This window comes from Lynx rufus, unplaced genomic scaffold (genome assembly GCF_022079265.1).
Source record: "Lynx rufus isolate CCGP_SWC_20201006 ecotype Redwood Valley unplaced genomic scaffold, mLynRuf1.p SCAF_62, whole genome shotgun sequence".
Taxonomy (NCBI): domain Eukaryota; kingdom Metazoa; phylum Chordata; class Mammalia; order Carnivora; family Felidae; genus Lynx; species Lynx rufus.
The window spans coordinates 1-17,230 of record NW_025814881.1 but is presented as its reverse complement, the minus strand read 5'-3'; positions in this window follow the sequence as shown (position 1 = coordinate 17,230).

The following is a 17,230-nucleotide window of genomic DNA, read 5'->3' as shown; positions in this document are numbered from 1 at the left end:
GCATGCTTTACACACACGCACACACACAGTCCAAGCATCTAAACGCTTCCCGGGAACCAACCACTATGGATTCTCCCCTCTGCGGGCAGTCCAGGGCTACAAAGTAAAGGCTGGACTGCGTTCCCAGTTGGCCCCAAGGAGAGGGAAGGGGCAGAGGGACAGTTGAACCTTGCTTGCTTCTCACTCTACTGCATGTGGGGGTGGGGTAGGGGGTAAGGGAAACCCACCTGCCAAAACAGCAGGGGACAAGCCCACAAATGGAGTCACCCACTTGCCAGGGGCTTTCAGGGATGGGGGACGGGGGGGGGAGTCTCTTGGCTCCTGGGGGTGGCTCCAAGCACTGAGAATTTGCAGGAAAGAGGAGATAAGGGGTGAGGGGCATTTTTCCACAGTGAACCTTTCCCCCCTTCCGAAGTCTGGTCTTCCTTCTGCAGCTCCATTCAGCCCCCCACCACCCAATATGCCCAGTCAGCACCCCCAGGCGCTTGCCTCACCTTCCTGAGATCCAACCACCGGCTCCTCCACAAGAGGAGGTCCTACCCAGACATATCCAGGGGTGCCCCACACCGGGGGGACCCTCCCGCTGCACCCGCCCCTGCACACAGCATAAAAACATCCAGAGTCCCCCTATACTCCAACCCCCAAACTCACCTGCCTCCAGTTCCGCGGGAGGTAAATACCCAGCCCGGTGAGCCCCAAACCGGCAATGGCCATCCCCGCCGCCGCCACCGGCCACCACTCCTTTGGAGCCCCTTCCCCGGTTGCTTGAAAGCCCCCTCCCCCAGGATCGCGACCCCGCCCCCGCCTCCGGCACCCACCTCATTCTGGATGGTGCACAGCGGCCTCTGTCGAGTGTCCGCCTCTGTGGGACGAGACGAGGGGGCAGCCGGTCAGCCAAGCGCTGGGGGCGGGGGCCCGGGGCTGCCCTCCCGCCGCTCCCGCGCCCTGCGCCCGCTTATCCGAGGTTCCGGAGACCATGGCCGCACGCGCTGCTTTCTCAGCCCAGACTGCGTCGGTGCCCGCTCTCTGGCTCCGCTGCTGCAGCCGCGGGGCGGGGGGGGGGGGGGGGGGGGGCCCGAGCGCCCGGTGACGTCAGGCCCCGCCGCGCAGCCGCCCCGCACCTCCTGCCAGCAGCCACCGCTGAATGCCGCCACAGCACGCCGCCGTCGCACGCCGCCGCACGCCCCCGAGCGAACCCGGGGGGCCGAGACCCAGCTTCCAGCTCGGCCTCACTCGGGCCAAACCCGCCCGCCACGCCCTAGGCTCGTCGGCAGCAAACCTGCCGGCGGAGCAGCGGCCCTCGGAATTGTTTATTCGGCGCGACGGGAGGAGAAGCGATCCAGACAAGTCGGGCCTGGCACAGGCCGAGAACCGGGCGGGCGCCGGGAGGACAGGGGCCGCAGGACCGCGTGGCCCAGAGGCCGGGAAGAACCCGCGGAGCCCGACCCCAGCCTGGCCCGCCGCCTTTACCGTTCCCGTCGCGGCCCAGCAGACAGAGGCCACGGAGGCAGCAAGAGCCCCGCTGCCCTCGTCACGGCCCGCAGGCTCGCCTCACCTCGACTTGCCCACGCCACTCTCGCCGATGATGAGGATCTTCAGGGTGGTCAGCACGTCCTCGTCCATCCTGACCCTACTCCGCTCTCAGCCCAGCTGGCCGCCTGATCCGGCTCTCAACCCTTCACCCGAGAGAAGTGCCCGCGCATGCGCACCGCTGCACGTCTGCCACCTTCCTTTCTCCCCGGGTGTTTAGGTTGCAGGAGCCCGGGTCGCCCCAGTTCCGCCTTGAGGAAGCTCTGCGCCTGCGCAAACTCAGAGTCCCAGGCGTCTTTCCGGGGAGTTTAATTCCTCCTCTGCGCAAGCGCAGAGTGGAAGAGCCGTGGGTGATTTCGCCCTGCTTTGTAGGCTGTTGGTACTCCCCGGTCCTAACCTGACCGTCCTTCAGTGGTGTACTTGGGAAAGGGCCGAGTTGCAGAGCACAACGCTCTTTTATTTCAGCAGCTGCTCACAGCAGCTGCATTGCAGTAGGAAAAGCTTTGTGTTTGAAGGCAGATTATCTTAAGTCCCCAACTCCACCTGATGGGGGATAGAAGCAAAAATATGTTCAACTTTAGCCCACAAGGCTGACCTATAGCCAGCATAGTTTTGATAAGGTTCAAATATGTGCTGGTTGCTACATTCTTAAAGGGTTTCATGGCTGCCTGTCTGTCTTACCAATTGTTAATATAGAACGGAGTGAGAGGCGCCTGGGTGGCTCAGTCGGTTAAGCGTCAGACTTCAGCTCAGGTTATGATCTCAAGGTGGGTGGGTTTGAGCCTCGCGGGGCTCTGCGCTGACAGCTGGGAACCTGGAGCCTGCTTCAGATTCTGTGTCTCCCTCTCTCTTTCTGCCCCTTCCCCGCTCACACTCTTGTCTCTTGAAAATAAATAAATGTTGTAAAAAAATTTTTTTAATATGGAACTGAATGATAATCACCAGAGAAATCTTGTGAAAATGGTTTTATGAGTAGAAATTCAGAGAAAAACGTTTATGAACGAATACTCCCTGCGTGTTTCCTCCTCCCTGAGCACTAAGGATAGAACCACCAGGCTCGTACAGCAAAAGTACAGCCCTTTCTGCCCACAGGTCCGTCCCAGTGCTACTTTAAATAAACTTATTAAGTTGTACCACAGAGCTTCCATTGCACTCAAAGACCCCGCAATATACCGTATAACCACTTTATCTAGCCTTCCGAGCCTGTTTTCCATGGCACAAAGGCAATAATACTTCTAAGAAGAATACCCACTTCTGAAAATGGTTATGAAGATTGAATGGATTAATTAGCGAACACGCTTTGTAAACTCAAGTGCTCTGTAAAAGGTGCGATTAGGTATTATTAACTTCCTGGCTTACTTTCTGCTACATTAAAGAATACTACCCTTCACACGTCAGTTCACTGTAAGAGATGTAAACTTCAGGTAGATCAGGTGCATAGAAGCCTCTGCTGGTGCAACTTCAAACCGACTACTGTTCCTCGTAAGAACTGCTACACCGCAACTGCAGGAATTGTACGTGCATACTTTGTCTTCTTCACTAAACTGTAAACATTAATGAAGGTACCAAGCTTCATATAGAATACCTATAATACCTAGCAGAATACCTGGTCCATGACAGACCCTGAATGAACATTAGTTCTCAGATCTTATTTTCTCTGCTTGCAGCTACTGCCAGATACAATCGATGCCGGATTAAAGAATACATATTAATTAAAGTGAGAATAAATTTTAAAAACTAATTTTTCAAATACCTAGAAAAGCTCTTCCGCCAGATAACCAAATGGCTCTCTCGCCTCCTGCAGGTCTTTGCTCAAATGCTGCCATTGCTCAGATGAGTCCTTCTCTGTCCCTTCTACTGAAATTTGCAAATCCTTCCAACAATCCCTATACGTCTTTGCGTTATTCTTCTGCACAGTACTTACCATGCTCCTATATACTATATATTTTACTATTTTGTTCATTGTGTAAGCTTCTCCAGCAGAAGGGAGGCTTCGTGAAGGCAAGGCTTTTGTCTGTTTTGTTTACTGGTTTATCTTCTGCCTCTAAAACAGTTCCTGGCATAGAATATGTGGTAAATAAATACATGTTGAATGAATCAGTTGAATGAACATTCTAAAGTCCATTCCTAACTTTGGAAGGTAGTATCAACCAGGCCACCTCAACCTCTCCTAAAATAACCCTTGAAGCCTTAGCTGCCTCTATCCAGCACACTTTTGAGTATAGTATCAAGAGCTTGTTTGTGAGGCTCACAGCATGGTCAAGTTCTCCCACTCTGGGGCATTAATTCTACAAATGTAGTCTCCAGATCTCTACAGTTCCCTCTGAGGAAGTCTGCAAAACAAACTATTTTCATCATTATTTAAGATGTTATCTACTTTTTTCACTCTTGTTCTTTCATGATAATACCGTGGAATTTTCCAGAGGCTACTCATAATGCGTGACAGCAAAACAGATTGAAGGCAGAACCAGAAATGAGAATCCAGCTGTTTTCCAGAAAGCCTGACATCAGATTTGCCAAAATGTAAACTAATGCCACTCTCCTCACTAAGCTTTTTGTTTTAAAATAGTTACTTTTATGAACATATTAACTAATAACAAATAGGTTTATTATTTGTTAATGAATTAATACATTTAAAGTTTTCTATTTTAATTTCTATTAATATCAGGAGATGTAGCCATAATCTACATAATCAGCTGCCATAATCAGCTCTTTTGAGTCCTCAGTAATTTATAAGAGTATACAATAATTTGTACAGCCAAACGTTTGAGAATTGCTGCACTGTAGTATTCACACCAAGATTAAAAAAAAACACCTTTCTCATAAATAATAGGCCCAGATTTATTGATATTGTCTGTAACATTGTGGACCTACTTAGGCAACACCATAGTTTCTTAGATATCCTCCTACCTCTAGACCACTTTTCCGTGTGTGTGTGTGTGTGTGTGTGTGTGTGTGTGTGTGATCCTCTTGCTCATCTTTTAAACATTTTTGTTCTTTGGGGTTTAGGATTTTAGTCTGGCTTTATCTTCTTACTTCACACACACTTCTTATTCTACACTTAACTCTACACACACATTGTCTTCTTGGACTTACATGGCTTCCTTATCACATATACTTGGAGTAATTTACTTTGGAGTCCCAAAGTTACATCTCCGACCAAGATTTCTCTCCTGAGGTTTAGGCCAACATACACGGCTGCCATGACATCTCCACATATGTATTCCCAGGTGGAGGATCCCAAGCTAAACATGGCTGACACTGAACACATTATCTTCTCCTCCCTACCAGATTTTTCTCCTGATTTTCTTCTTATGGAATGGCATGAACACCTATTTAACTCTCTCTCTCTCCCCATGCCCACACTTAGTCCTCACAGTTCTACCTTCAGCATCCCTGAAATTTATCCAGTTTTTTTCATCCCTACCACCACTGCTATGGCTAGCTCATCATCAATTTTATGCTGGATTACCTACCATAGCAGCAACCCAACTGGCCTTCCTGCCTCCACTCCCCTCCCCACTCAGACTATTCTCTACACTGCAGGCAAAGTGGCCTCCCTAAAATGCATCTCATTTAGTCATCCTGCCTCCCACATGCTGCTCACTGCCCTGCCAAGTGTTTCCTATCTTATCATAAGCCCTGATGACCCCTCCAACCTCATCTCTTGCTTTCCCATGCCTTGCACTCTGTGTTCCAGCCAAATTAAACTCCTTTCACATGTTCAACGATCCATGTTTTGCTTGTCTCCAGGACCTTGCACATGAGGTCCTTTTGCCTGGAGTAGTCTTCTGTTCCCCACCCCCCACCCCACCCCTGCATGTACTCACACACACTTTTGCCTGAGCAACTTCTACTCATCCTCTGTGTTCCAGTTTTGGGGATCCCTTTCTCTGGGATGACTGCCATGGCCTCCCACATCAGTATTACATGTTCTTATGTATTCTGATATTCTCTATACATCTATTGTGATATATACTCCACAGTATTGTCATTGTGTTTATTTGTTCCCCTGTCAGAATATGTGCTTCTTGAAAGCAGAACTGACTGCTGTCCTGTTTTGTTCTGTCTCCAACATCTAGTATAATGTCTAGCATAGAGACAAAGAGTAGTTGCTCCAAAAAAATATTAATATAAAAACCCCAAGTCAACCTCAGGAAACTGGAACAATGTATTCTACTTGTTTGTTTGTTTGTTTTTCTATATACATATAAGTTGAGATGTCTCTTGAATCTCTATCTTGAATATTAGAGGGGAAAAGAATCTCCGATACCTCTTAACGCATAAACCATTACAGGCATTGCTAGAAAGGAAGCAAGCGTTCGTGCACAGATACAACAAAGTAGTATTTTGTGTGCTAAATAAGTGACACAGACAATATATGCTCCAGAAATTCAGACAAGAGTGGTTGAAGCTTAGGACAACCAGAAATGGAGTCACAAGGAAAGCAGGACCCAACAAAAGGTACAGTTTAGACCGGTACAAGAAAGGTAACAACACTTCAGGCAGAATGAATTCAGTATAAACAAAGGCATTAGGATGATATGTAAAATACAGTCCTTTAGATGGATAAATTTGGCTTTGCATAAGAATTATTCGGGAAAGGGTGAGAATATGGTGGTGGCAGGGGGCCTAGAAATGGAAGGATGTATCCAAAAGATATAAGGAATAATTGCATGGGGCAACTGGTGAAGGACAAGGAGAAGAAAAGGGAGTGAAAAATATCAAACATTTTTCTAATATTTTAAGCCTAGGTGCCACTGATAAGAAGGAAAAGTCCTGACAGGGAAGGGGGAGGAAAATGAATTAGATTTCAGCCATGTTGAATTTTATACAAAGATGGGCCTTGGACACAAACTTTTTCCGGACTCTTTCAGAGCTGTGGTTCTGAAACTCATGGATACAAGTTCTGTGCTATTCAAATATTTGCATTAGGCTCATTTTCACTACCGACTAAAATGTGTTAGATATTTCATATTGAGGATGATATTTTTCATATTTCAATTTCCGTTCAAAATTCCAAGTGAGCATTCTGATATTTGAACATGGGGTGGAGTGGATAGAACAACAATTCAGGGTAGAGTGTAGATATTCTTGAAGACATACTAAGTGGATAGCTAATATTTAGAGTGTTGTCAATAGCCAACAACTTAAATTAGCAAAAACCAGGAAGAGATAAGCTAACAAAGGACCTCAAAAGAAAGTATAGTGTTAGAGGTAAGTATTTTTTTTTTTTTTATTATAAAGTTGGTTGTGAGTTGTTAATCCACGAGAATCTAAAACTGAGATAAGCCTAGTACGGAATAAGCCTGGAATAGTTTTCTTTGTACTGTCTTTGTCAAATTTGAATTTGCTGGCTTCATAAAATGAGTTAGAGTATGGTCTGTTTTCTGTTCTGTTACCTGGAAGAGACTGTGGAGAATTGACCTAAATTCAATTCAAACTTAAGTCTTCCTGGGGTGCCTGGGTGGCTCCTTTGGTTAAGCGTCCAACTTCAGCTCAGGTCATGATCTCACAGTTCATGGGTTCAAGCCCCGCACTGGGCTCTGTGCTGACAGTTCAGAGCCTGGAGCCTGCTTCAGATTCTGTGTCTCCCTCTCTCTCTGCCCCTCCCCCATTTACACTCTGTCTCACTCTTTCTCTCAAAAATGAATAAGCATTAAAACAATTTTTTTTTTAAACTTAACTCTTCCTTAAATATTTGTTAGAATTCACCAGTGAAACCAGGGTAAGGCCTGGTGTTTTATTTGGAGGAAGGTTATTTATTATTGATTTAATTTATTTAGAAATTGGGTAGTATTAGTGTTACTTTGTCTTTACTTATTTGGTAGAATTTACCAGTAAAACTCTTTGAGGTTGGAGATTTTCAAAACAATTTTAACTGAGAATTAATTATTTTAAATGATTAGATTATAGTTACATATTTTTGTATATATAAATAGTTATATATTCAGATTTTTTTTTTTAAGTAGGCTCCACAGCCAGTGGACTTGAACTCGGGGCTTGAACTCACAACCCTGAGATCAAGACCTGAGCTGACATCAAGAGTTGGATGTTTAACCAACTGTTTAACCATCCCAGTGCCCCTCAGGTTATCTATTTCATCTTGAGCCAGTTCAGGTAGTTTGTGTTTTTTTGAAGGCTTAAATGAGTCAGTTTCACCTAAGCTGTTGAATTTACGTGAGTAGGGTTATTATCCTTTTAATGTATCCAGTGTATGTCATGTTTCCCCCTCTTTTTTTTCCTCCCTGAAAAGAGGAAAAGGGAGATAGATTTCCACACTCTCTCTGAGCTTAGAAGTTGTGTTTTCCACTGCTCTGGTCCACCAGAGGATGTCTCCTAAAACTCTCTTTCTGTGCCTCATTGCCCAATTCCAATGCATTGAGCTAAGGCCAGGAGATATTAGAAAGAAAAAGAATGGTAAAAAATGCTGGTTTAATGATATTTCAAACTCTAATCTTCTTTCCCAAGCCATATGCTATTTACTTTTCAGATTCCTTAAATAGCTACTCCACACATTTTTTTTCCCTCCAGGTTTTATAGCTTCATTCAGTGGGAGAGGAGAGGCAGAGTATACTTATTACCTCTTACCTGAAAACAGACCCTTTGACCAAATGCCTTCTGAGTTTTGGAATTTCTGGCCCTCTAGTCTACTCAGAGGGCTAGATCTGTTGAGTAACAAAGGATAATCTACCACGTCAAAAGCTCAAACTTCCACGGATGTCTTTCATTAGTGTATTTACAACATAATGATTTATTTTATGATATACCATTCATACTCCTTGATACACATGGAGAGCACTGTCAGGGCTTGTCCCATAGTATTCTCAGCCCAGTTATATCGTCTGTAGAAGGAGTCTCCATTTAGGCACAGGTTGTCTGCCCTCGCCCACCAATGATGAGCCAGCCCAGCACCAACTCAAAATCTCTTGCCCTGCTGCTCTCACCTAAGTGTGCTTATGCTAAGTGTGTCTATAGTTCCTGAAAAAAAAAGAAGTGTTGACAGATATACAACATGGCAACTCTGGGCCCCTATGTGACTCTCTTCTACCTGGAGGACTTGGGGCTTCCCTATTCTAGGCGCTACAGTGTCAGTGCTCTATGGGTATCAAGCCAGCTGGTGGGAACCTGTTTCCGGCTTCATTCCCACCAGCCTCATTTCCTGGGGCCTGGACCTTGTTCTTCCTTTTTCTCTAGTTCTGAGATAATTCCCAGAACGACATGGCTCCCTATCTAATACTCTCACTGTCCCCATTCCAAAGCAAGCTTGTGCCCTTGTCCTTTAGATCAGGTTCTCTTTGTTGATAAACTGGACTGAATCTGTCCACTTTTGTGAGTTTTGGTCTTTCGCGCATAGAACATTTCTCCTGCTTTCTATTTATGGTACTTTTTGTATCTACTTTCTTCCTTAAGGCACTATTATTTCATTAAAAAAAATTAAATCATGATGAGCGCCATTTTCTTGTTCCTAGTTTTAATGAGAATATCTATCCTTTCACCTGTTGTTTGTTATTGCTCATAACTTATTAATGCAATGTATTATATTAAAGAATTTTCTTTTATTATTCTATGCTAGGATAAATCTTAATTGATTTTGGCAAACTATTCCTTTCTATACTGTTCAAATATACTTTCTGACATTTTATTTATGAGTTTTATTTATGAGTTTGCATATATAAATGTACTCCGCAGTAAGGCTGAGATATATTTTCCTGTAAGTCACTTTCACTTAGAGACAGGTGAGCACAGCCGGCATCGGACTAAGATACTCATTCTTTGTGGAAAGGTTTATCGTGGCATATGTTTCTTTTTACCCCAAACCTACTTCCCCTTCTGCTTGTTTAGACATTCTCCGAATTTCCTTGGGAAACTCCTCCTTCAATGTCATTTGAGAGAGGTTGATCTCCTCTCTCACCAGTTCTAGCAGTTGGCCCATAACTGAGTCCTGGCTACCCAGCTCACTCCCCTAATCAAAATGATTTAATTCACGGGTGGCACATGATTCAATGGAATGAAATTCTAGGACTCTTGCTGAAACTGTCAGGAGAGAGAAGTCCATTTTATAAGAGATGCTGAAAGTTTACGGCATGGACCTGAAGCCGCCTCTAGCATGAATAAGAACCTGAACAGAACCCAGAGAAAAGAAGGGAGAGCCCCAATGTGAGGACAGAGAGCTCCTAACACCACCACTTGATCCTCAAGATCGAGCCAAACCCATAGCCAGATGCTCACAGGTCGTTCTCTTATGTGAGTCAGCAGATTCCCTTTTCAAAGATAATTATGAATTATTTTAAATACGCAGATCAGAGTAGAGAACGATATGATGAACATCCAGTTTTATCAAATATGTTAAGCATAATTTAGGTGTTTTCCATGTAAAGCATTAAATATTGCAGATTTGACACAACCTGTGTACTCCTACCTGATTCTAACTCCAACCCCAGAGATAAATTCAGTGTTTATCACACCCATGCATGACATTATATTTTTACTTCCTAGTCATGAATCCTTAAGCCCGTTTTATAGATTTTTAAACTTTATACTTTTAGCAAATTACACAGGTGCTTGCATCAACTTGACATTTTCATTCAGGGTTGTTTTAGAGATTTAACTTTGTTGGGAGATGTAGCTTTTCATTTAAAGTGCTGTATTCTAGAGAAAGACAGATACCATATGTTTTCACTCTTATGTGGATCCTGAGAAACTTAACAGAAGACCATGGGGGCTGGGGCGCCTGGGTGGCGCAGTCGGTTGAGCGTCCGACTTCAGCCAGGTCACGATCTCGCGGTCCGTGAGTTCGAGCCCCGCGTCAGGCTCTGGGCTGATGGCTCAGAGCCTGGAGCCTGTTTCCGATTCTGTGTCTCCCTCTCTCTCTGCCCCTCCCCCATTCATGCTCTGTCTCTCTCTGTCCCAATAATAAATAAACGTTGAAAAAAAAAAAAAAAAGAAGACCATGGGGGAGGGAAAGGGAAAAAAAGAGGGAGGGAGGCAAACCATAAGAGATTCTTAAAAACTGAGAATAAACTGAGGGTTGATGGGGAGTGGGAGGGAGGGGAAAGTGGATGATGGGCATTGAGGAGGGCACCTGTTGGGATGAGCACTGGGAACCAATTTGACAATAAATTTCATATAAAAAAATAAAGTGGTGTATTCTAAATTTCATACAACTATGTATTCTCACCATTCTCTCTCTCTCTCTCTCAAATGTTGCCAATATTTGGCTAGTATACCTTCTTTTCCCTTAAGCCAGGTTGAGTTTGCATTTCCCTTATTTGTCCAACCAGAGAGTCCTAACTGACCCATTCAAGAAACCTCTACAAATACCCCATATATAGCTCTCTCTGCAAGGTGTCTAATATCCCAACTATCAGCACCAATCTTGGTTAAGGCATTGCTCTGGGAAGGCTCTCGTACACTAAGTATATTTTCCAGGAAGAACCAAAGATGAGCTCATGACATTTTGCATAGAACATGAACTGTTGCTGCTTTGGTAGCAATCTCTTAAAAAAAAAAAAAAAAAGAGCTTTAGGTGGAGAAAAGTACACAGCTCTCTTCATGTGGGACTTTGATGGACGAGAACGGGCCTGAACTGGGCTGTAATTGGTGGAAACTCTGAATTCAGGTTTGGCATAAGAGCACCAAGAACCTGAGGAGGTTTAGTAGCTTTGCCTTACAGGGGAAATGTGGGAGATCAATGTTGTCTATGAAAGGGTGCAGGGTCTAGTCAGACAGACATGGTTTCAAAGCTTCATTCAGTCACTGACCGTCTGTGTGACCAGAGGCAAGCCGTTCACATTTTTAAGCCCTGATTTCTTCATTTGTAAAGTGACATGAGATATACCTACCTTAGGGGTTAATCATATAGGGGTGTCTGGGTGGCTCAGTTGGTTAAGCATATGACTCCTGATTTTAACTCAGGTCATGATCTATCTCATGGTTCGTGAGTTCAAGCCCCATGTCAGGCTCTGCACTGATGTGTAGAACCTGCTTGGGATTCTCTTTCTCCCTCTCTGTCTGCCCCTCCCTTCTGCTCTCTGTCTGTCTCTCTCTCTCTCTCAAAATAAATACATAAACATTTTTTAATATGTATTTATTTTTGAGAGAGAGAGAGAGAGAGACAGAGCATGAGTGGGGGAGGGGCAGAGAGAGAGGGGGAGACACAGAACCCGAAGCAGGGTCCAGGCTCCGAGCTATCAGCACAGAGCCCCATGTGGGGCTTGAACTCACAAACTGTGAGATCATGACCTGAGCTGAAGTCAGATGCTCAACCTACTAAGCCACCCACGTGCCCCTAAATAAACATTTTTTTAAAGGGCTAATCATACAGCATAATGAATATACAGTGGCTGGTGAATAGCAGATCCTCAATAATGATGGCTATTCTTATTATTATTAATTCAGCCAGTCCCATCAGTGAGGAACACCATCAGAGCTGGTGACTCCCCAGGGGTTTTACTATAAAAGGACAAGTTAAGGACTCTTTTCCTGGGGCCCAGTTTCAAAGCTGGGGCTTCAAGTTTATCAGGGAGTACACTTTGTTTTCCAGCAAAGACACCTCTTGGAAGTCTGGAGCAAATTATCCAGTATAACATCCATTCTTTTAGCCTTTAACACAGAAAAGATTAGGTTAGAAGGAACATGAAAAACAACTGAAAGGAGAGATACATTTAAATTTTTTTAAGTTTATTTATTTATTTTGAAAGAGAGAGAGAGAGAGAGAGAGAGAGAGTGAGCAGGGGAGGGGCAGAGAGAGAGAGAGAGAGGATCCCAAGCAGGCTCTGCACTGTCAGCACAGAGCAAGACTCCGGGCTGGAACTCACCAACCGAACCATGAGATTGCGACCTGAGTCGAAACCAAGAGTCAGATGCTTAACTGACTGAGCCACCCAGGCACCCCTGAAAGGAGGGATACATTTAAAAAAAATTTTTTTTAGGTCAGTATGAAGAGAAGGGGGCAGAAAGAAAAGGTGTGATTTCCAATTAGTTGAAACTTGTGGAGAAGGGTGTAAGAGGAGTCAGAGATGTTTGGGGCTAATTTCATATCTGTGTATGACCCCCACGCCCAGTGACAGGTCACCTGTGGGATGCCTTCTCAAGTCACTGCCCACCCTTTAGGTACTACCTCTTTCAGGTGGTGGAGGCAGGATACAGTTCCAAGGAAGATCGTCTGGACACAATACATCCTAGGGATAGAGAAAGCCAGAAAAAGCAGGCACATGATGACATGAAAGGAAGCAAGACCTGATTTTTTTCTATAAAAAAGGCCTCTATGAGGGCGCCTGGGTGGCTCAGTCGGCTAAAGGTCTGACTTCAGCTCAGGTCATGATCTTGCGTTCCGTGGGTTCGAGCCCCACGTCAGGCTCTGTGCTGACAGCTCAGAGCCTGGAGCCTGCCTCGGATTCTGTGTCTCCCTCTCTCTCTTCCCTTCCCATCGCTCATGTTCTCTCTCTTTCTCAAAAGTAAATAAAAATTTTAGAAAAGAAAAGAAAAGAAGAAAAGAAAAGAAAAGAAGAAAAGAAAAGAAAAGAGAAAAGAAAAGAAAAGAAAAGAAAAGAAAAGAAAAAAGAAAAGAAAAGAAAAAAAGAAAAGTCCTCCACAGCCGGGCCAACACCTACTTCTCTCTCTCTATAGACCTCTTCTGAGCTAAACCTCTGGGATACTCTCTACCAGATTGTCTTCTCAAATCACTGCCCCCCTCACATCACCAGTGCAGCTCACAGGCCATCAAAAGCTACTCACCAGGTAGCTGGTGAGTGACCGATGACAGTTGACAGTAAAACTGCTTTCAGAGACATAGAAGCCACTTGTTTGCGTGGCTCTGTTAAAGGAGACCTTGTGTTCTGAACTGAAAGCAACCAGAAAAAGTCTCGCTTCCACGCTGGAGTAGTGTCCTCTTCCCTGGCAGGGCATTCTGGTGGTCAGACCTTCCTCACAGCGATCCCAGGGGATCTGGCCATTCCTGTCCTGTGCTCAGTGGAAGGAAACTGGGATATAATGGAGATGTTTTGCCAGTTTCTGATAACTTAAGGATAGTCCCTTGGCTGGAAAAAAAAAATTGCCCTACCCTGTGTTTGAAAGGTAGTTAGGGAATCAAGTCTGGAGTAAATTTTGAATCACCTTGAGAATGTAATTAGACTTACTGATATGCCTAAAATTACAACGGAGGGGAGCTGCAAGGAGAGGCTGAGAAGTTGCAATGCTCTTCAGTCCTTCAGAAACACCTAGAACTTTACAAGTATCAGTGCTGGACCCTACCCCTCAACAGGTTCTCATGTAACTGGTGGATATGAGTTGTGTCTGGGTGTGTGTGTGGGGGGGGGGTTGTGGTTTTGGCTGGTTGGTGGGGTTATTTTTTGTTTGTTTGGGTTTTGTGGGGTTTTTGGGTTTTGTTTTTGTAATTCTTCAAATAATTCTAATGTGCTGCCAGGGCTGAGATTCACTGGGGGTAGAGAATTCTACCCTTTCAGGGTCTCCTATACAGTACAGTATGAAGTGATGCCGTTGGTGATTCTGGGAGCAATAATTCCACGTGCAGTAGTGTGACGTCTGCTGGGAGAGCAGTAATCACTCATCAGAGAAAGTAACACGTGTAGAACCCAAAGAAAATGGGGGCTTCATGGGTGACTAAGAGACGACACCTCCGAGAAATCCCAGGAACAGAAAGCAGATTTCTCCCCCTTCTTGAGGCCCTAAACCACAGTGTTAAAACAATCACTACCTGTTCAATGACTTGGGTACAAATAACATAAGTAATTGTGCCTCATGTGGTGAATTTCTGATTGTAGGCCAACACAGTAATAAAACTCAGTTACTCACGGCAGTGCTCTTGGTTAGAGAGCATATGCTGGCATGCTCAGACTCTTTGTCATTAGAAAAGACAGGTAGAGGCAACAAAGAGGCTTCTGGAATGCTTGTAATGTTCTGCGTCTTGTTCAAGATGCTGGTTACACGCATATGGTCAGTTTATAAAAATTAATAGAAGGTACACTTAGGAACTGTGTACTTTTCAGTATGCACTTGATTCTTCAATAGAAAACGTTTTTGAAAATCGAAAACTGACTATTGCGTCTTTTTAAGATGTGTAGGGGGCTGGCTAGACAGTTCTTATCAATTGGAAAATAAATGTTATGTTGAACTCTTCCACTTATAGAGCTTGGGAGGAGGGAAAAGGAGGTGGGGTGGGGACTAAGGAAAGGCAGAAATTGTAAAGCCTACCACTTCTTCAGTGCTGCACAGGGTGAGCATCTGAGGACATGGGCTTTTGTGTAGCAAAGTGATGAATGCATCTTTCAATGTGCAGAGGTGGACCCCGACCCGAGGAGCGGGTGGAGAGCTAATGGCTCTGCCCTGTAAATGAAAGGAAGTTAATTTAGAGGAGAGATAAAGATGAAGGTATTAGAGAGTTCAGGAATAGGAGGGGAAACTTGAGGGAAAAGACTGATTAATCTGTGTGATGGATTATTGGTGCCAGGGAAAAAAGTAGCCAGAAAGAATGGGGTGCATCCCGGAAATGCAGTGGCTGAAGGACTTTTAAGAAAAGGGGTATCTAGGGGCTCCTGGGTGGCTCACTTGGTTGGGTGACAGACTTCGGCTCAGGTCATGATCTCACGGCTGGTGAGTTTGAGCCCTGTGTCGGGCTCTGTGCTGACAGCTCAGAGCCTGGATTCTGTGTCTCCCTTGCTCTCTGCCCCTCCCCTACTCGTTCTCTCTTTTCTCTCTCTCTCTCTCTCTCTCTCTCTCAAAAATAAACATTTTTTTCCTCTTTAAAGAGTTTATTTATTTTTTTAATTTACATCCAAGTTAGTTGGCATATACTGCAACAATGATTTCAGGAGTAGATTCTTCAGTGTGCTTTACCATCCCCCCTCCCTCAACCCCTCCAGTAACCCTTGGTTTGTTCTCCATATTTAAGAGTCTCTTATGTTTTGTCCCCCTTCCTGTTTTTATATTATTTTTGCTTCCCTTCCCTTATGTTCATCTGTTTTGTATCTTAAAGTCCTCATATGAGTGAAGTCATATGGTATTTGTCTTTCTCTAATTTCTCTTAGCATAATACCCTCTAGCTCCATCCACATAGTTACAAATGGTAATATTTCATTCTTTTTGATTGTTGAGTACTACTCCATTGTGTGTGTGTGTGTGTGTGTGTGTGTGTGTGTGTAACACATCTTCTTTATCCATTCATCCATCGATGGACATTTGGGCTCTTTCCATACTTTGGCTATTGTTGATAGTGTTGCTATAAACATTGGGGTGCATGTGACCCTTCGAAACAGCATAACTGTATCCCTTGGATAAATACCTAGTAGTGCAATTGCCGGGTAGTTCTATTTTTGATTTTTTGAGGAACCTTCATACCGTTTTCCAGAGTGGCTGTACCAGTTTGCATTCCCACCAGCAGTGCAAAAGAGATCTTCCCTCTCTGCACATCTGTTGTTCCCTGAGTTGTTAATGTTAGTAATTCTGACAGGTATGAGGTAGTATCTCATCGTGGTTTTGGTTTGTATTTCCCTGATGATGAGTGATGGAGTGATGTTGAGCATTTTAATACTTAATTTCAAATTGTTCATCAGCTGCAAGGAAATTGTCCTTCACTGCTCTGAATCCCCAGTAACACGTTACCCTACCTCTCCTGCTACGCATCCGGCCTACAATAATCCAAACCAGCCAGATGGATGGGTAACGGAAGTTAATTGGCCCAGAGACAGTGTGAGTTATTTGGTTATTGCAAAACACAGAACTGAGTTTTCTTTTCATAGTGATACATGGTGGATTTGGGCCTTCAAACTCAAAACAGAAAGATGTAACACTCCTGTAAAAAATGACTTGGGCCCCTTATGAGATAGCTAATTCTGACACACAGATTATAATTGTTATTTCACTTTCAAGTGTAAAAGATCAGTGCCTCTCTAGCAGCTGTGATGTGGGATATAGAGTAGTAAAACTTGAACTCATAAGATTGGCTACATTTCTTGGGAAAGCCACTTACCACCTCTAAGCTTGTTTGATCCTCTATAAAATGGAGGAAATAACTCGCATGCAGAAATACTCCAAGATCTAAACGGAAGAATGTATTTGAAGTAAGTCCTTTGGTGGATAGCATATAGTAAATAATAAATATTGACTCCTGTCCTTCTTTCACTTCCCTATTATTGCATATAGGAATTACTGTAGGGACATCTGGGTGGCTCAGTTGGTTAAGCACCCGACTTCAGCTCAGGTCATATCTCATGGCTTGTCAGTTCAAGCCCCATGTCAGGCTCTGTGCTGAGAGCTCAGAGCCTGGAGCCTGTTTTTGATTCTGTGTTTCCCTCTCTCCCTGCCCCTCCCTCATTCATGCTCTGTCTCTCTGTCTCTCAAAAATATATAAACATTAAAATAATTTTTTAAATAAGTGCTTGTCAATTGTAAAGCCATAAAAATTATTAGTAAAATTAGTGAGAACTAAAATTTGTTGATAAGTTGAAAAGTGTGTTCCTTCATAAGAGCAAGTTTCTGAAAGCAAAAATAATATTTTTGTGCAGTAAATTAAATCAATGGTTTTAGTGTAGTGATTTTCACCTGGGATGATTTTGCCCCCCCCCCCCCCCGCCACGGGTCATTTGGCAATGTCTCGAGAGTGCTATCAACATCTAGTAAGTAGAGGCCAAGTATCTTGCAAAATATCCTACCATCACAAGACAGCTTCCTACAACAAAGA